We start from the raw sequence: 15,231 nt of genomic DNA, 5'->3' as shown, positions 1-15,231 counted from the left end.
GCTTTTTATTGGCAGGACACTTAAAAAATGTAACAGATCTACTAAGGAGACTGCCTACACTACACCTGTCAGGCCTCTTTTAGAGTACTGCTGCAAGGTGTGGGATCCTTACCAGATAGGACTGCCGGAGTACACCGAAAAAGTTCAAAGAAGGTTAGCACGTTTTGTATAATTGCGAAATATGGGAGAGAATGTCAGTGAAATCCCTGATGTTATTCAATCTGTATATTGAGCAAGCAGTACAAAAGAAAAATTCAGAGTAGGAATTAAAATCCATGGAGAAGAAATAAAAACTTAAAGGTTTTCCGATGACATTGTAATTTTGTCAGAGACAGCAAAGGACTTGGAAGAGCAGCTGAACGGAATGGACAGTGTCTTAAAAGGATGATATAAGATAAACATCAATAAAATCAAAATGAGGATAATGGAATGTAGTCGAATTAAATCAGGTGATGCTGAGGGAATTAGATTAGGAATGAGACACTTAAAGTAGTAAATGAGTTTTGCTATTTGGGGAGCAAAATAACTGATGATGGTCGAAGTAGAGAGGATATAAAATGTAGACTAGCAATGGCAAGAAAAATGTTTCTGAAGAGAAATTTGTTAACATCGAGTATAGATTTAAGTGTCAGGAAGTCTTTTCTGAAAGTATTTGTATGGAGTGTAGCCATATATGGATGTGAAACATGGATGATAAATAGTTTAGACAAGAGGAGAATAGAAGCTTTCGAAATGTAGTGCTACAGAAGAATGCTGAAGATTAGATGGATAGATCATATAACTAATGAGGAGGTATTGAATAGAATAGGGGAGAAGTGAAACTTGCGGCACAACTTCACTACAAGAAGGGATCGGTTGGTAATACATGTTCTGAGTAATCAAGGGATCACCAATTTAGTATTGGAGGGCAATGTGGAGGGTAAAAATTGTAGAGGGAGCCCAAGAGATGAATACACTAAGCAGATTCAGAAGGATGTAGGTTGCAGTAGGTACTGGGAGATGAAGAAGCTTGCACAGGATAGAGTAGCATGGAGAGCAGCATGAAATCAGTCTCTGGACTGAAGACAACAACAACAACAACAACAACAAAAACATGTAAAACAAACCCTGAACTTATGAGTTTTCCTAATTAGATGAAGATGAAATTCAACATGACTTTCTGGCATATTTCTGTTTTAATAGTACAGTATTAGTATAAATGCTGCCTGTTTGATGATTTGTTTACATGTCTTGTTTGGAATAAAGCCTCAAGTTGATATAATTACTTTGAAAATTAGTAACTTTGGTTGCATACATTTCTTATACAGATAGATAACAACAGTTCGTGATTTGTTCCAGATTCTGTTTCAGGTATTTTTGGATAGCAGATAACAGTGAGTAACACTGTATATCGTTATTGTCATTATTACAACAGAATATGATAATTCCCAACATTTGTACCAATCAGCCAAATTCTACAAATTAGATGTATTGATGTTTCATAGTTATTAACATCGTATGTCATCCACAAGGTAGAGATTCCTGTTTCAAACATTATTCTGAATTATAATTATTGCAGTAATTCAACTTTGGGTGTTTACGTGCCCTAAGTGAAATGATAAGTCATGGTATCGAACAATGCAATGTGCTTTCAAAACTTGTTTGTTGTGTATCAATTTCCAGTCCCAATCCCTTGGCACAGGGATCATATCCCTACGGAAGACCTGTGTGCAAGACCCGTACAATCCACCCACCCAGAACGTCCTACTCCAGTCCTTTCAGGGGCTTATCCTACCATATCAGAGTTGTGGCCACCTATCAAAGTAGCCATGTCATATATCAACTCTGCAGTAATCACTGCACAATGAGAGTGAATGGCTACTGCCAGACTGTGGCCAAGAACAAAGTTGTCCACCCAGTGGCACACCATGCTGCTGAGCACAACTTGCTCCAGTTCAAAGGCTGCTTCACAACCCGTGCCATCTGTATCCTTCCATCCAGCATGAAATATTCTGAACAATGCAGGTGGGATTTACCCTTGCCACATATCCTTCACTCCCGTAACACTCACCTAACGCACTGTCTCCACACCCTCCACCCAACAGTATCGCCTACTCTGTCCTGTCCCCTTCCCAGTCCACACCTCATGTGTTCCTAGCCACCAAACCTATTGCCTCCCTCAAAGCCATTACCTGCTCATTCCTAACTCCTCTTCTTGCCTCCCCCTCTCCCTCCCTCCTTTCCTCCCTCCCTCCCTCCCTCCCTCCCTCCCTCCCTCTCCGTTCCCCTCCTCCTTCTCTCCTTCTCCCCCACCCTAATCCACCTACCCAAATACAATCCTAGCATTGTGCGTCCAGCTGGCACATTGTAGGGGCACATGTGCGTGCGTGCGTGCGTGCGTGTGTGTGTGTGTGTGTGTGTGTGTGTGTGTGTGTGTGTGTGTGCGTGCGTGCGTGTGCGTGTGTGCGCGCGCGCGCCTGCGTGCGTGCGTGCGTGCGTGCGTGTGCTGTAGCTCGGCAAAAGATTTATTCCCAAAGCTAGCAAGTGTTTTTTCTCTTTTGTGTGTCCCTGTCAGTGACTCAACACTTCTGCAATTTAGTGAGTGGTCTCTCTTACTTTTTACTTACTTACACTTTTCCAGAACTACTTAGTGTCGTAAAACTCGCTTTTGTTGTTTTTTTGTGATTCAGCCTAACAATTTAGATTCTTATTTTTCATGGTCTAATGAAAATAGTCTGTAAGAATGGTTTTTTATGTTTTCAAAGTGTGGGCTGGTTATTGTGAGGCAGGGTTTGTTCCTGGTGAACAATCCAGATGAATAAGGGACAGTCCAATGAAAACCAGAAGAGATTTATCTGACTGGGAGATGGGACAAACAATTCCTGTTTCATAGAATGCCGTCAGCTACTGAAGGATCGGCAACCGCACTCACTCTTACCCTTCCTCGTGCGATTGAAACTGACATCCATTCACGTCTTTCTCCCGGTCACCGAAGATGTGCAAACCCCATGGCGAAAGATCCTGGCTGTGCAGAGGATGTTGCAGTGACTCCCAACCAAATTGCGAAAGCGCAGCCTTCATCTAGTTCACAGAGTGGCGGCAGGTGTTCTCTTGCAACAGGATGATTCCGTCCGACAACATTCCTGGGCGTTTTGACTTTAGAGCACGTCACAGTTTGTGCAAAGTATCCCCATAGTGCTGCGGCTGTTCCTTGATTACGGTTCCATGCTTCAGGACATTGAAAAGCAGAGGGCCCCTGCAGTTGAAGCAGAAGGTCATTTCCACTGTTGGCTTTGCCTTTTGCCCTGAGGCTGTTGGCATGCTGTCAGACAGAGCCTTGTTGCACAATAATGCTCACTCCACTCTGCCAATTGGATGAAGGCTACACTCCAGCAATTCGGATTGAAAACACTGCAACGCCCTCCGTACAGCCTGATCTTTCACTGCACGATTTTCACATCTTTGGCAACCTGAAGAAAGATGTGTAGATGTCAGTTTCAGTCGGACAAGTAAGTGCAAGAGCAGATGTGGTTGTGGATCCAACGGCAGCCAACCACTTTCTATGAAACAGGAATTGATCATCTCATCTCCCAGGGGGATAAATGATTTAACATGTATGGTGCTTACTTTTGAATGGAACGATTCCATGGTCTTGTTGTGGCGGATGTTCAGTTTTCATTTAGCTGTCCCTCATAGTATAAAACATCATAATAGCAAAAGCTCTACAACATATAGAGAATTCACTCCATGACAATCTTACATGAAAGACTATCTCCCTTTTAGCTGAATGCATAATGGAATATAAAGGAGATGATGTTAAAATGAAATGTTTTTGGATCTTATCTTTTCTCACATTTTGCAACATTCTGCATTTATGCACAGAAGACCCAATTAGTCATTTCGTAATAATAAATTTATGAGAATGTTGATTAAATGGATTCAAAAGTACTTGAAAATTAAACAAAACAAGTGCTGGTGCATGGAAACAATGGTAAACAGAAAGGTGAATCGGTAAGAACTAGTTGATAAGCACTGTATGAAAATGCAAGGTGAAGATCATATCAGAAATTCCACATTAGCGAAACACTCTAAGATCAGCTGTTAAGGATTTAGAAATGCTACTGTAAAGAAAGTAGCTAGCAACATTAAAAAAGGTGTCTCCTCCTCCTCCTCCTCCTTCTTCTTCTTCTTAATTGTAACTTTGGCCTTGAAGACTGTAAACGTACTCTACACACCTCCAGCAGCCATATCTGTTCGTAGCTTCCAAGGTTCATTCTTTTTTTCTCAGGCCCATTGCCTTCTTACCCCTGTTGGTACCACCATTATTCATGGTCTTCCACAGCCCCTTTATGAATCCTGAGAATGCTACTCATAGTGGTCTTTCCTCTTTCATCCTGATTAGGTGTCCTGCCAACATCAATCTTTTTTTTTTTCAAAAACTATTTCAATCTCATCTTGTGGGTATAGCTCGGCCAGTTACTGTTTTTTAGTATCCTCCAGTTCTATGTCCAGTGGTCCCAGTCCCTCATAGGGCCAAATATTTCCCTTAGTATCTTCCTCTTGAAGATTGCTTTTGTTCATCTGCACCTGCTTTCCTTAATGTAATTGTTTGGCACATATAGAACTACCGAGAAAATAACACTGTGGTATAGTCTGATTTTAAAACTTCTCAAAATAGCTCAACTGCACAGCATGCCCCGCAAGCTGAAATATGGTCTACTTGCTGCCAAAATCCTTGCTAAAGATGCATCCCAAATATTTGAATGAGTCTACTCTTTAAAAAGTGAATTCATCAATTTTCAGTGGAGTACCATGACTAGTGCCTTGATCACGACCTTGTTTTCTGTTTTCTTCTGATTAATATGTAACTCAGCTTTCCTTGCATTATTTCTGTAAGAATTTGTCATGGACTGCAACCCTTTTCAGTCATTTATTAGAACAGAGAAATGGTGAGAGATTTACATGTGGCTTATAGATTTACTTTTTCCGTTACTTTTGTGTTAATTCTTACAGCTTTATAGTGAAAACACCACTCATATTTTTGTGTGAATTTCTGTGTTACCACCTATTAATTTCTTACATCTTTGTCTGCACCTGTTCCACTATCAACATTCGTTGTGCTAAATTTAAGTAATGCTAAAATAGCAGTCCTATGGAAATAGTGAGTTTTTAAAAAAGGCACAAAAAAGCTGCTACTTAACTAAGATGCACTTATTACTAAAATTTAAAGTTATTCTCAACCCAAAGCTTGGAGTAAACACATGTGCTTTACTAGGCATGTCTATCTGAAGTGGTATGCCCTTGCTAGCTCCAACTTTTGATCGGACTTAGACATCCAGTTACAGAGGGACTTAAAGTCTGGATCTGAATTGCAGAGTAGCTGGGCATACCCAGGTTTAATTTGCAATCTTAACAGTCAGAGGAATACAACTTCGTGTCTGCATCTACATGATTACCCTGCAATTCATAATAAAGTGCCTGGCAGATGTTAATTGAATCACTTTCAATCTATTTCTCTACTGGAACAGTCCACGGGTATACTGCCGGTCCATAGTGGCCAACGAGCACAATTTTTCGGCAGTCAGATGTGTCGCCATCATCAGGTGTGCTGGCGAGCTGAGCTCCTGAGAGCGGGCGGCCTTCTTAAATCCCCTCCCCCTGCGAGTCGTTCTCTCCACGCCCACGGCCATGCGTTGGCAGTCACTGAGACACTGGTGTCGGCATAATTGCCTCATTCGCCCATTCGTTTTCTTTGCTGAGTGTCTTTTTAATCAGACTCAATGCTGGTTCCCATGCCCTGCTGAGGTTATAGCTACAATCTCAGTTGATGAGTTCATCCCTGGTACGAATTTTGATAGCCTCTCTAACGACACTGTCCCAGTATTTGGATGTCTGTGCCAAGACCCTGGTATGTTGGTAGTCCATTTCATGATTATTGGACAAACAGTGGTCTGCGACCGCCGACGTGTTGGGGTACCCAAGTTGCATGTGCCTCTGATGTTCTTGGCAATGATCTTCGATGGTGCGCCCTGTGTGTCCAGTATAAGTCTTCTGACACTGACACGGAATCTGGTGTATGCCGGCCTTCCGCAAACCAAGATCGTCTTTGACACTTCCCAATAATGCTCGTGTTTTATTGGGTGGGCAAAACACAGTTCCTACTCGGTTTTTCCTCAACATTCGTCCTATTTTCCCGGTAGTGCGCTGGTATATGGGATATGGACAGTGGCTATCTCTTCTTTCGTCTCCACATGCTGTACTGTAGAGGTGGGGCAGAGAGCGCATCTGACCTGCCATTCCGAGTACCAGTTTTTCTGGAATACAGTTTTTAGGTGTTCCAGCTCTTGGGGCAGACACTCTGTGTCAGAGATGGTGCACGCCCTGTGCACCAGTGTTTTTAGCATGTTTTCAGCACCCCATTCTTCTGCGAATGGCGGTGGCAGCTATCCGCATGCAAATACGGGTCGGTGTCGTTTTCTTCCTGTGTACCCCTTGGCCCAGCGTGCCATCCACTCTTCTTTGGACCATGACATCCTGGAATGGTAATCTCCATAGCGAATCTGATGTTCGGATGTATGGAGTTCAGGTGTGTAAGGAAGTCTAGGAGCTTGGCCAGATCACGAATGTGTCATCCGCTTAATGGAGAAAACAAGTTAGTTTCCATTTGGATGATGCCAAAGCTTCCTCCTCAAAGTACTCCATATAGAAATTCGCGACCACAGGCGAGAGTGGGCTCCCCAGTGTGACTCGTTCTGTTTGTTCGTAGTATTCTCCATTAAAGAGAAAATATGTGGAGGTCAGAATGTGCCTGAAAAGGTCGGTAGTCTTCTCGTCAAATTTCTGTGCAATAAGCTCAACTGACTCGAAGAGGCACCCTGGTGAATAATGAAACGACATCAAAACTCACCAGGATATCTGAGTCTTTCAGCTTGAAGTTGTCAAGACGTTTTACGAAATCCACAGAGTTACGAACGTGATCAGGTTATTTACCCACATAAGGGCTTAGTAATTCTGCCAGGTATTTGCCCAGTAAATATGTAGGTGCCCTAATGTTGCTGACAATTGGGCGTAATGGCACCCCTTCTTTGTGGACTTTAGGGAGTCCATAAAGTCTTGGTGGTACAGGTCCTTGAGGTGTCAACTTCTTGGTGACACGCTCTGGTAAATCTGCATCCTTGAGAAGAGCCTTATTCTTGTTGTTCACCTTCTTTGTGGGGTCAGCATTGATCTTCCTGTAAGATTTGTTATTTGGCAGGTTCTGCATTTTCTCAATGTAGTCCTTATGGGAAAGAACAACCATAGCATTACCTTTGTCAGCCAGTAAGACAACAATTTCAGGGCTCTGTCTGAGGTCTCAAATGGCTGCCCTCTCCCTGCTGGTAATATTTGACTTGATCGGTTTAGTTCTCGTCAGAGCATGGCAGGTTTCCCAGCGTACTTCTTCAGCTGTTTCAGGTGGTAGTCACGCAGCAACCTGTTCAACTGCTCTGACAATGTCTGCTACTGGTGTGAACCTAAGTGTGGGAGCAAAATTAAGTCCCTTCTCCAGAACAGAAGCTGCATCCCGAGTCAGCTCAGTGTCCGCAAGATTGATGACCATCTTGCGTGGGGCCTCCAGCGATGGTTTGTCAGACAGACGAGAGAATTTAGATATCTGACATCCTGAGGCCTTCTTATGTGCAGAATCGGCTGTCACCCAAGTAACACCACCAATCCAGTCCCAGGTCCTGGAATTAAAATGATTGGCTAGTTGTAGAAGTAGTTTAAGTAGTTCCTGGGAGTTGTTCTCAAGGCTGCGTCTGGTAAAGTGCACCCTCTCACAAACCAAAGTACAGCTAGCATGCTTTTTAATTCTCTTAGCTGCTGCAGAATCGATGTAATGCGTGACCTTAGCAAAGTTTGGCACAACCTAATTGGCACACATCTCTTCAGAAAAGCAAGAGCACTGAGCAAACAGCTCCTTTGGTGGTGCAACTTGTTGAATTTCTTCATGCTGCGATAGACCTCCTCCTCGTAGAGGTATATGACATGATTCTTCAGTTTCTCCCAGTGTATTTCTTGCTTGAACAGTCCACGGGTGTACTGGCGGTCCATAGTGTCCACAGGGCACAATATTTCAGCGATCAGACATGTCGCCATCGTCAGGTGCACTGATGAGTTGAGCTTTTGAGGGGGGGGGGGGCTTTCTTAAATCCCTTCCCCCTGCGAGGCATTTCTGCGGTCCTCACCCGTTGCCGTGTGTCAGCAGTCACTGAGATGCTGGCGTCGGCGTGTATGGTAGCGTCGGTGTAATTGCCTCGTCTGTCCTGGTCGCCCGTTCGTTTTCTTTGCTGAGAGTCTCAGTTTGCAGAAGGCCGGCATGTACCAAATTCCATGTCAATGTGGGAAGACTTATATTGGACAGACAGTGCGCACCATCAAAGATCATTGCCAAGAACATCAGAGGCACATGGAACTTGGGTACCCCAACTAGTTGGTGGTCGCAGAGCACTGTTTCTCCAAAAATCATGAAATGGACTACCAACATACCCGGGTCTTGGCACAGACATCTAAATACTGGGACAGTGTTGTTAGAGAGGCTATCAAAATTTGTACCAGGGATGGACTCATCAACCAAGATTGCGGCTATAACCTCAGCAGGGCATGGGAACCAGCATTGAGTCTAATTAAAAAGACGCTCAGCAAAGAAAACGAATGGGCGACTATGGCGGACGAGGCAATTACACCGACGCCAGCGACTGCTGACCCATGACCGCGGGCGCGGATCACGGAGACTGGCAACATGTCTGATCGCTGAAATGTTGTGCCTGTTGGACACTATGGACCGGCAGTACACCCGTGGACTGTTCGAGCAAGAAATATGCCGAGAGAAACTGAAGATTCACAGATTTCTCTACTGTTCCACTCTCGAACAGTGCGGGGCAAAACAAACATTCAAAACTTTCCATGCAAGGTCTGATTTCTCTTATTGTATTATGATGATCATTTGTCCCAATGTAAGTGAGTGCCAACAAAATATTTTCACATTCTGAGGAGATAGTTGGCGATGGAAATATAATGAGAAGATCCTGTTGCAATGAAAACTGCTTTGTTTTAATCATTGCCACCCCAATTAGTGTATCATATCCCTGGCACTGTGTTGCCTATTTTGTGATAATACAGAATGAGCTGTCTTTCTTTGAACTTTTCCGTTGTCCTCTGTCAATCCTATCTCATGCAGATTGCACACTGCACACCAATACTCCAGAAGAGGACTAACAAGCATAGTATGTGGTGTTTTAGAAGTGTTCTGCCAATAAATAGCAGTCTTTAGCTTGTTTTCCACGAAAACATTGACTTTGTGATCATTCCAATTTAAGTTATTTATAATTGTAAACACTAGGTACTTAGCTGAATTTACAGCCTTTAGATTTGTGTGATGTATCATGCAACCAAAATTTAGCAGATTTCTTTTGGTACTCATGTGGATGACTTCACACATTTCATTATTTAGAGCCAGTTGCCACTTTTCAAGTGATACAGATTTCCCATCTAAATAATTTTGCCATTGGTTTTGATCATCTGATGACTTTACAAGAGGATAAATGACAGAAGTATCTGCAGACACTCTTAAGAGAGCTGTTCATATTGTCTGCTATATCATTTATGTAGACCAAGAACAGCAGAGGACCTTATGAACTGTGACCTTTCTGACAGGAAATCATGAATATGCTAGTGTATACATTCTTCCACAGGAATGTATCTGAATGTCTGCCAGTTAATATGATACAAAATCAAAAAAGGGATGGCAGCACCTTCCACATTCTTACTATGATTGAAAAATAGGCATGTAATTACCTCAATTAAATGTAGATAACCGTATCGTAAAGGAATTTTAAGCCCACTTGGCACAAGTGTTGTAGAAAGAGATAAAGTACATATGTAGTGTAAAGAAAAAAAATCAGATGACAGCATATTCCTAAGCTAAATAAAATTTATATGTATGTATTTGAGAAACAATAAAAGAAACAAAAACCACTGAAAGTACTCCAACTGTAAGGAAACATGTTTGAGGATTAAACAACAGGAAAAAGAAAGTGTTCTTGCAAGAAGGTGGATACTTTTTAATTTAAAGTATTTTTAGTTTATCACTTATAAATGTGAAATTTTGTCCTTCATGTAGTTCAAATAAACTAGTAACCTGATGACCTTTCTTTAACATTGGTGACAACAGGAATTTAACCGGATCTAATGTTTCATTGACATCATTAGATATTTCGCAAATAACAAAAGTGCACCAACAAATTTTGTGGTGGTGTGGAAAGTGTCTTGAGAGACAAAGTGAGGACAAGAACCCAGAACCCATCAACGATTTGACAATGCTACATGCCATCAAAATTACAGGGGCAAAAGCCTGTCATTAGGCCACTCCTTTGGCTTAAAAGTGAAGTGTAATGCTGATGGGTTTGCGCCAATCTCCACGCACTGATCCTGATAGAAATCAGGACATTAGATGGCATCTAATATTTTTATGTCTGTCGCAACAACACTACAGGTGCTGCTAAGTACAGTGTCGGCAGAGGCATCAGTGTTTGCTGCTAATAAATGGCTCAGTGGCATGCATTTTTCCCTGTAACTTCAATGGTCTGTAGTGAAGAGTGCAGTTGCACTCAGGGGGAGGGGTGGGGTGAGTGAGTGGTTGTGACATGCTGGGAGGCCTAGTGGAAACAAAGGCAACAGTGAAGAATGCCTTTATTTCATTCAAATACACAGTATGTCATAGTTCAGCAAGGCAAACATATCTCACTCTGTTGTCCCTGGCCAGTGCTGATGCATGGGGAGCAGCTTCCACCTCAGATGCTGTGTAGGCACCCTGTGATGCTGATAGAAGGCCCGTGGCAGGCTGGTGCACTGTCGAGGCGATGACCACGACATCAACATCCTACTTCCCTCAACGGTGTGGGTCCCTGGCATCCCCTTGACTCAGCACGCACCTACTGCAGTGTCATGTGGAGACAGCTGTGTGCGGGCTTCGACTCACTGCTGCCTGGCAGGAGCGGACAATGGCTTACACCTAAGCACTAAGTCCCACTAGGAACTCAGTGATGGTGGCAGCAGGCATGGACGGAAGGGTGGCAGAACTGAGGAACTTAGTGCTGGTGATGGCAGGCACAGTCTGGCCTCAAACCCGTGGCTGCTGCTGCTCTTCTTGCTGCCCAGAATGGTCCTTGGCATCATGGTGGTGCTGCTGCCGGGCTCTGTCAGCAAGAGGATGCCTTCTGCCTCAAAATGCCGATATATTTACAGCACTCTGAAGTGCATATGTTTCACTAAAACCAGGCCCCTAGTCACGTCGGCCATAACAGGAGACTTGGGCTGGTGTGGTGACATTGACCCACCTGCTACAGTCATTATCTCTGTGTGGTGCACTTTTCAGCTGAGTGCAGTTAGCCTCGTCTCAGAATCCCCTTACATGTATGTTATTCTGACTCACATGTCTTATTTGTGGTTACCAGCCTGTGGCTGTTAATGCAATGATCCAGATTACTCATTATTTTTGCTAAAAACTGGGTACTGGCATTAGACTGCCCTCCTCCACAGGGTAGACCCAGCCCCTCACGTCTTATTCGACCATGTCTTCTGCCAAGATTACTTCCTCCCCTTCGTGAACAAATACATTTACCACTAGACTGGTTATTCCTACTTATTAAGCAATTCTCATATTAATCCTGAACCTAACAGTCTATTCTCCATTCCTCGCTCTGGGTATTCAGTCCGCGGGAACTCGAATTTCCCCTGGATCAGGTCTCTGAATGGCTCATCCTCTCTGATACGTAAAGGCTAAGCCAAGCAAAATCAGAATTACTATGATGCCAGGAATTGTGGCTCTCCACATCAAGGTTACTTGATATCTGCCATCCAAATATTGTTTTATATGCTGCAACAGTTGTTCCGCTGTGATTCACCCCTCCTGCACGCCAGTCATCTGACTCAATGAATGGTCCAGGATGGGTTCCCAGGTAACTGTTTGGACATCATTTCCACCAGTTCATCTGGCCAATACAGCTGTGGCAGTGTTATATGTAACAGGTTAACACCTGTCATAGTGGCTGGTAAATTAATGTAGGTCCTGCTACATCGCATTTAGTGCTGTTGACCAACAACCTGCTGTTGAGCAACTCTAAACACCTTGCCCTCATGAGTTTTCCTTGCTCATAGTAACTAGCTTACTAACAAGAACAGGCCACAATGTGTTAAGAGTAAGCTAAAAGCAGTGGTATGGGATGTGGTATATGCAAAAAGAGATGATAACATCTAATTCAATTTATTCTGTAGTAAATTTATGTCAATATATGAAAGTTGATTTGCTAAAAAAATTATCCAAAAGATCAATTAGAAAAAAAAGGAGCCAAGTAAGCTGTGTAGGGAATTAAAATGTCGTTTAAGAGGAAAATTTATGCAAAGGCCACAGTAAGTCAAGATCCAACATTACTGCATGCTATAGAAAATACATTATTATTTTAAGGAAATTTATTACAATGTCCAGATGTATGCATGACCTGACAGAAATAATGCAGGTAATAAGATTAAAACTATATGGGACACTGTCAAACAGGAGACAGGACAGCCCGTCAGTCAGTGTTCAAGATTCCATAACAATTAAACTAAATGACAATGTTCAGATCATAATTCACAAGTTGCAAGTACTTTTAACAATTACTTTCATAATGTTGCAGCAAATATAGGATTAAGTGGTTCAGTTGAAGAAGCCAAGAGAATATATTAAAAATGTCAATCCACAAAAATTTAAGCAACTAGAAGTAGCACCAACATGCTTCATTGAAATTAATACAGCTATAAAAATTCTAAAAAACAAAAGCTCTTCTGGAGTTGATGGTATTTCAAACATAATTCTAAAGAGTTGTTCCAACTGTGATATATGCAATGCCTCCCTGGCACGGGGAATTTTTCCAGGCAGGTTGAAATATGCAGTTATTAAACCATTTGATAAGAGAGGTGACAAAGCAGACTTGAACAATTATCACCCAATTTCTTTCTCAAGAGTAGTCACACATTTAAGTGGAAACAATGTACTTAGAATATCACAGTTTGGATACCAGAAACGTTGCTCAACTGAGAATGCTGTTTATACATTCACTCATCAAATAGTACAAGCCTTAAATAATAATACATTACTTGTGGTATTTTTTGTGAGACCTCGAAGACCCTTGACTTTTAGCTCATGATGCTTTCTTAGGAAAACTCAACTTTTATGGCCTTGATGATTTTACACACAACTGGTTTGAATCATACTGCAAAACAGACTGCAAGAGGTTGTGCTGAATGATTCATACCATGTCAGAAAGGTAGAAAATTTTAGTGACCAGAGTAAAGTCACACTGAGAGTCCCACAGGGTTCAATTTTGGGGCCACTCCTATTCCTTGTATATGTGAATGACTTTCCACTTAATATTTAACAAGCAAAATTGGTACTTTGTGCAGATGATATTAGTGTTATAATAAATTCCATTAGAGAGAAGTGGTTTTCTGAAAATGGGCTATCCTCAAATGTTGAGAAAAAACTCACTACATTAAGCTGTGTACAACAAATAGAGTCATACCAACAACTGATGTAGTACATGAGCAGGAGTCAGTAAGAATGATAGAATGCTCCACATTTTTGGTTGTACGTATGGATAAAAAGTTGAAATGGAAGAAGCATATTACTGAGCTTCTGAAACAATTAAGTTCAGCGACTTTTGCTCTTCATATAATTGCTAATCTTGGAAACAACTGTATCACTCTCCTGACATATCTAGCGTATTTCTACTCAGTAATGTCAAACAGAATAATCTTCTGGGGTAACTCATTACTTAGAAAGAAAGTATTGATTGCACAAAAGTGAGCAGTATCAATAATATATGGTTTTCATCCATGGACATAATGTAGTACCTCTTCAAGGAGCTAGGCAGTTTAATTGTGCCATCACAGAACATATTTTCAGTAATGATATTCATCATAAATAATCCATCACAATTTGAGAAGAACAATGATATACATACCTACATCACTAGAGAAAAAATGATCTTCATTACCCATTGTTAAAGCTGTCAGTGGCTCATAGATGTGTTCAGTATGCAGCAATAACATTTTTGTCATTTGCCCAATAAAATAAACTGTCTCACAAGTAGCAAACCAAGTTTTAAATCTAATTTAAAATCATTTCTCCTAGATAACACCTCCTATTCCATTGAAGAATTCCTGTTTAAAAACTGGTAGCCAGTAAAAAAAAAAAATAAATTAAATTAAAGTGTTCTGCAAGAGTAGGAATAAAATGATAATGTGTTTATTAATGTTAAGACTGATCAACAAATCCTATAAACTGACTCATTTCACTTCATTTCAATAAAAGAATTGTTCAAATGATCTAAGGAACATGTAACTAACTACCTACTACATTGTCATATGTTGAGAATGTCCAATGTAAAGCTCCTCTATGAAAATATGGTTTTGGTTTGATCACTTTTTTTGTGTGTGTCCCTCTGCTCTACCCCTGGACCAACATTTGTAACCTCGCACGGACATATGGTGACCATCCCATTCTGGCACTGCTGAAGCTCACCCTCAGTCATTACCATGTGTCGATACCAGTCTTCTGCCACTAATAACACGCCTTCTTCTCTCACTTGCACAAACTTTCCAACTGCTGCTAACTTCACTGGATGGGTGTGCATCATGTACCATCTGAATAATGTGTACTCGCTTGCTACCAGTATCCTCACTGATACATACAGCCGTGCATTATCCATCGTCACATCCACTGTTGCACTACGATAGTAGAATGGGAATTTCTGGCAACCTGGCTCTGCTACCAACTGTAATTCTGGCATTAAGCTCCTTATATGTTCCTCCATCTCCTCAAACACTGCTCAGGTGACAACAGGACTGGACTACTTGTATCTGTGCTTGTATGGCTTCCAAATATTGGTTCAGAGTACCACATGAGGCCCTGATGTAATTCATAACTTGGAAAGCTGCCGAAGTGTGCGTGTGAATGTTGTTCAACACACCATTCTTCAGATGCACAACATGCATGAAATGGCACTCTGTTGTTACTATATTTGTTTTTGTTAACACTTTGCGTCTTCTGCTGTTTCATTCAATTTGCTCTCATCGCTTGCATTGGCTGTCCCGAATATGGTCTTCAGAATTCTACCTCCCGCATCTATCCATCCTTTTTTTTACCTTCTTGGGTTTGTGTGGTGTGCCAAC

This window comes from Schistocerca nitens, chromosome 4 (genome assembly GCF_023898315.1).
Source record: "Schistocerca nitens isolate TAMUIC-IGC-003100 chromosome 4, iqSchNite1.1, whole genome shotgun sequence".
NCBI classification, from domain to species: domain Eukaryota; kingdom Metazoa; phylum Arthropoda; class Insecta; order Orthoptera; family Acrididae; genus Schistocerca; species Schistocerca nitens.
The sequence above is the reverse complement of the archived record's forward strand: the minus strand, read 5'-3'. Positions refer to the sequence as shown.